Here is a 6,441-nt window from a genome sequence, read left to right on the forward strand (position 1 = left end):
ACAGCTGTTCTTATATACGATCTCCATTGCTGGATCTGCATTACTTACACAATAGAGATCTCGCTCAGAACAAAGAATGTATAGTATTTCTCTTTTCGTTCTACAGTATATTGAAGCCGAGAATGTTCAGTGTTTTTACACCTCCCTCGTCAGCTTTTGATCATCATGAGTTCACATTTATGTGCTGTTGTCAGTAAATAATTAGCACAGCTAAGTGAACACATCAATATATTTGTTCTTTCCAAATTATGAAATAACACTGCGGTAACTTAAAAATATATAATATTTTTTTAAATCTTATTGAAATCCTTTTTGGATGCCTATTTTTTTGGTTTGGATTCCTATTTTTATAGATTGTAAGAGAACAGCAAATGCATACTATTTTATAGATATGTTTTATTCAAATAAGTTCTTATATATCAACTATTATTGCAAACTTTAGGGTTTACTAACCCTACAGGTTATACTAAAAAACCTGTCATTTTTATTTTATTATTATTTTATTTTTAAATGAAACAGTGTGAAAAGCAGGTGTCTGAAAAAAATTACTTCATACTAAAAACTTTTTTTATGCTATTTGGATCTATCTATCTATCTATCTATCTATCTATCTATCTATCTATCTATCTATCTATCTATCTATCTATCTATCTATCTATCTATCTATCTATCTATCTATCTATCTATCTATCTATCTATCTATCTATCTATCTATCTATCTATCTATCTATCTATCTATCTATCTATCTATCTATCTATCTATCTATCTATCTATCTATCTATCTATCTATCTATCATGACCGAGCTGAGCAAATTTCAGTTTGCTGGCTGTTCCCTGTACCCAGTGGGAAATCTGCAAACCCCAAGCATAGAGTTCCGTTCAAAGCCAAATCTGAGAGTCCATGGTGCCCCTCCCCCTTTGGGGAGGACTGGACTACCTCCAGGCCTATCTGCCCCTCATCTATTCATTAAAATGCATGTGCTTCCATTGTGGAGACTCTCATAAATTAGTAGGGTTAGAACTGCAAGTGATACAGGGTGCCGTGAAGGGGCCTTGAAGGTTATGCATGCGTTTGCAAATGTTTGCTAACTAAAGCCCTGTTTTAAAGCATACTGTTGGACAGGTTCATTTGGTTGGTAAGCAGACTGGTTGGTGAGTTGAGCTGGGAATTTCCTCTGTTTTTGTATTTCATGCCTTTGCCCGTCCATGTGCTCCTGGCTGTGAAGGCCAGTTATCGATTGGGGGCAGGGGCCATTTCTTTGTTACTTGAGTAATATTGGTGGAGGGGACACACTGGACACCTTTGCTGCCACTGTGCTATGTGCTGGGTGTCCATGGTGCCCCTCCCCCCTTTGGGGAGGACTGGGCTACCTCCAGGCCCACCTGCCCCTTATCTATCCATTAAAATGCATGTACTTCCATTGTGGAGACTCTCATAAATTAGTAGGGTTAGGACTGCAAGTAATACAGTGTGCCGTGAAGGAGCCTGGCAGGTTACGCATGCGTTTGCAAATCTATGCTAACTAAACCCCTGTTTTAACGCATACTGTTGGACAGGTTAATTTGGTTAGTAAGCAGACTGATTGGTGATTTGAGCTGGGAATTTTCTCTGTTTTTTTCTTTCTTGTCAACAATTCAGCCAGAAATGTTGGCTGACAATTGAGTAAAAATATATGGGGGTCTGATAAATGCGTTCTCTATGTACCATATATACAGTATATTGTTACTTCTGCTGATTACTGTAATTTCATTGTAGGAGCTAATGTACATTTCTAATAAAGAACAGGTAGTGCTGCGCTATTCAGATTAAATAATAAAAAAATGAGTGTCTTCAGACTAATTACTAAATGTAAGATAAATGAATCCAAAATGTCCTTTAAGCAATAAAACTAATGGGTATACAGGTAGAGATAAAATCTCAAAAGTGCACAGTGTCCTTTGTACAAATAAATACATATAATTTAAGTAGCAGATGAATAAGGTGACAGGTTGGTAAAATTTTGAATAGCCAAATGTCAACAGTGCAGTAGACTTCTAATAGTAGTTGAGGCAAAGATAAGCAAGAATATATATAGTCAAAAATTCACTCTGCAGTGAGCAAAAAATTGCAAATTGTAAATGAAATAAATAATGAAATCCAAAAATACTAATACATAAAAGTCACTAAAATCAAGTGTCAAAAGTGTGCAGTGTCCTTTGTACAAATAAATACATATAATTAATGTAGCAAATTAATAAAGTGCAGGTTGGTAAAATGTTGGATAGCCAAATGTGAACAGTGCAATAGACTTCTAATAGTAGTTGAGACCAAGATAAGCAAAAATATACAGCCAAAAATTCACTCTGCCGTGAGCAAAAAGTGGCAAATTTTGAATGAAATAAATAATGACATCCAAAAAATAATAGCACATAAAAGTCACTAATAGACAGAGATGTGAGCCAGCAAGTCGGTGATAAATTGCAATTGTGCAGTTTCAATAGATGACACAGTCCAAGGATAAAAAACAAGGATGATACAGCAGTGAACCCTCCAGTAATCTATCTCCAGTTTAAGACCTCTCAAGCCGGCAGCAATGTGATAGCAGACAAGGGGGCAAAAAGATCTCTGGTAAAAATGGCTGTACTAGCTCCTTACCTTACAGCTGTAAGGTAACAGCATGTAATCCGGCTCCACGGCAGGTCTGTATCTCTTTGTATCATGGTATACACAGGAGTGCTCACTGGGGCAGATGTATCCTTCTATGGTCCTGGCGCTGGTCCGTGGTCCAGGTGGATGACTCAGGGCAAGTGTATATGGGAGAGAAGGCTCCGATAGTGTGATAAAGTTTTAAAATCTTTAATTTAATATAAAATGCTAGCAACTTACATTATAGAAAAGCCACAAGCGGCTGAACAGACAAGAATGGCCGGGTCCCTCCGGCAACAATTCCGGTATGACCAGCTACCCTACCCGTATCGTCACTGTCACGTGACTTCTTCAGCGATTCCTGAAGAAGTCATAAAATGCAATAAATGCACCCCAGCAGACTGCTCTGGCATGAATGGGCCTTTTTCCCAGGTGTTGTGGACAGGGAAAGTCCCCACCCCATAGTGGCCAGTGGTTTTCTCCACCTTCCTCAAAAGGCATTGGTGATCAATGCCCCCCCTCTTAGGCATTGCTAGTTAGCAGCATTCTGCCTCCTTCCCAGACGCAGGCACCAGATGCCAAAATGAGTGTTCCAGCACCCGGCGCTAGGACATGGGATGGGTCTGTGGGGTCATGTAATTAGTTCAAACCCCAGGACATGTAGAAGGTATGATAGTGTTCATATCCATAGTCATGGGAAAAAAATGTATACTGCATGACTTCTTCAAAATATTTAAACAGGAAAACTTCAGATCTTGATTCAAATAATGCCTACAGATAAAGATGATATACTTGAATAAATGGCACATAAAATTGACATAATGAATTAATTTGTATGATCTAAACATGCAAAATGCAGTTTTGTTACATGGAAAAAGTAAGTACACACCCTTCATTTACCAACACTTCAAATCCAAGAAATTTAGATATCAAGAATAGGAGCCAATGATTACTCTCCTATGCGGCTGGAACTTGTCTTGGGCTGCTTTATTAAAAGCAAATAGGCTGTATGCTTTGCAAGGCAATTTTCACTTTGCAAGGTTATTTTCAATTAGCTTAGTGAATGTGGTGAAATTAACTTTGCAAAGAATACCCAATTATGTGTGGTGTCATCATTCCAAGATCAATAGAGCACTGTAAGCCATCATAAAGAAGGTTGGGGATGCCTATATATCTGGCAAGGGACTTAAAAAGATCCACAAAGGTTTTTAAAGCAAATAATGCACTGTTTTGAAAATATTCTACAAGTGGCATTCATTTCATATATATTCATTTCATAACTGCTGTTTCCATGACTGATTGGCCCAGAAAATTCAACCCGAGAGCTTACCATTTAATACTAGAAGAAGTCTCACAGAAGCCTAAAATGTATTTGTGGGGTGCATGCATCTACAACCAGAAAAAGATTGCACCAATTAAACCCGAAATATGTTAAGAAAAAGCCTTTTCTATTCAAAAAAGAACATTTGTGCAAGACAGGCCTTGCAGGACAAAGTGCTACAGCCTGACCAATCAAACAAGTTGTATTGTCACAGTTACAGCAGCAGACACGTTCACAACAAACTGAAGACAGTAGGGATAATTTACTAAAGACAACTAGGCTGACCAGTTTGCTAGGGGATTTTTCCTTAACATAGTGAAAGTGATGGAAATTCAATTTGTAAAGAATGAATGAAAAATGTGGCAATTGGTATATATACATATATGTGTATGTGTATATATACAGACATGGGTGTATGTATATATACACCTACACAGATGTTCAGATGTCATGCCTGACTCCAAACATCTCCTCAAAAAAGTCCTATAAACGCCTGCAGCAAAAAGAATGCTCACAGGTGAGAAGCCATATTAGTGCACTGAATGTGACACAAGAGAAACGATCTTTTCTCTATAGCGGTCACCCAGATATGGAAGGGTTTTGTCACCCTGTCATAGCAGTCACAGTCAGTTAACCCTACACTACACTACGGTCCCCTTACACTTAACACTTTCCCTACAGAAACTGAATAATTAAAGCTAACTATAGTGGAAAATAGCACCCTAACTACACTAGATATCCCTTTCCTCACACTAAAAATTGCTAAATGACACTTTGTAACAGAAGTCACAGAACTGCTTCCACTCTCTTCCATGTCCCTGTATAACAATGCTAGGAATTTGGCGGGGGCTATCTTATATACTGGGGGGGTGTATTCACTAATGATTGGCCTATGGACCCCCTAGTCACTCCAATCACATTCCTAGCATTCTCCTGCCCCCTCAATTGGCTTTTGCTAATGGTTCTGGTCCAATCATGGGCTTTTAAAGCCCATTTCCTGTCCCATTGCATTTTGGTCGGTTCTGGTTGCCGAATTCCGAACTTTTTGGGCAAAAAGTTCTAAATTCGGCCAAACATCGAACAGCCAATGTTCGGGTCGAACCGATGGTCAACCCGAACCGTTCGATCATACCTATTCCTGCATTGAAATCCACGAACATCTTGCAGCTGAAGGAAATTTGCATTGAAAAGAGGTCAAAATGGCACTTAGTTGATGTCAGAGATAGTGGGTGTGACAGGTATCAGACCCCTGGCCTTCTCATCCAACTCGTGACCAAGGGCCAGGCAATCTCACACCCTGCCGTCACTTGCGTAACAATTCCACTCTCAGCTGCACCTGGCACAAAGATTCTTCCAGCTTGCGAGACCACAATCTAGATGCCAGCAGGCTGAGAGTGATTGTCATCGGGCCAATTAAACAATTAACCCTTTCTCTGCCACCACCGCTACATTTGAGCCCAGCAGACGCTCGTAATTTTAGAAATACCAATTATGACTTTAGAATAATCATCTGTAACACGCGCTGTCACTGCAGACAGGAGTGTCCAGAGGATTTATTCTAGACCGTAGCGCTCTTCAAGAGACAGGTTCTTTGGATAGTTTGCGTTAAGAGCTTAGAGACAAAATTAACACTTTTCAAAATAAGGTTTAATTATAAAAAAGGTTAAAATTGGTGCAAATAAAAATATTTACAGAAAAATGAGTTACAAAGAAATAGAGACACAATTCAGCAATGTAGAAAAATCAGATAAATAATTATAAATGGAAATACTTGCATTCAATGTCCCAAGTGTATCAGAGTTTCAGAAGATGAGCATGTGTGATCGGTTCTCCCACTTGTTCGATGTTCCTTTCTTGATATTAAAATGAGAACTGGAAACTCATCTGCTTCTCTCCCTTTTCTCTGACCCGCAGGGGGTGTCACGAGAAGTCCTTGACCAATAAACACAGGGGCCATGGGCCCTGAGGCTCAGAAAATGCCAAGGAACCTCCCGATTAGATAGATTTATAACAGAATTCATATCTTGAAATATGTAAGGGTTACATTCTTTAAACTGCTAGTTCCTCACTCCGCATGTGATTTGCTTTCAAATGATATCAAACATGTTGTTTCGTTCAGTATTTTATTTGGCATTCAAATATATACTTTCTAGAAACATATCTTGTTTGGGTTTAAAGTTCTGAAGTTGTGTGTAACTGTGGTCATTTTCCTAATGAACAATTTGGCTGTGGAATTACAACACAGCCTGGTCAGCCGTAGTGGACATCTGTCAGGATGTGCTGAGATAAGGTTTGCTTTGTTTAGGACCCGGCCTATACATCTGCCAGGATGTGCTGAGATAAGGTGTTCTTTGAAGCTCTGCATACTAAGTTAATTGGGGTGGGGTGGGGTGGGGGCTGGTGATTGACCTTTTAGTTTAAAAACTGTCATGGCTGAGCTCTGAGACAAAATGGTTGCCTGCGACAGCTTTTCAGGATATCCATCGCAGAATA

Source organism: Pelophylax lessonae, assembly GCF_965119305.1.
Source record: "Pelophylax lessonae genome assembly, chromosome: 6".
Taxonomy (NCBI): Eukaryota; Metazoa; Chordata; class Amphibia; order Anura; family Ranidae; genus Pelophylax; species Pelophylax lessonae.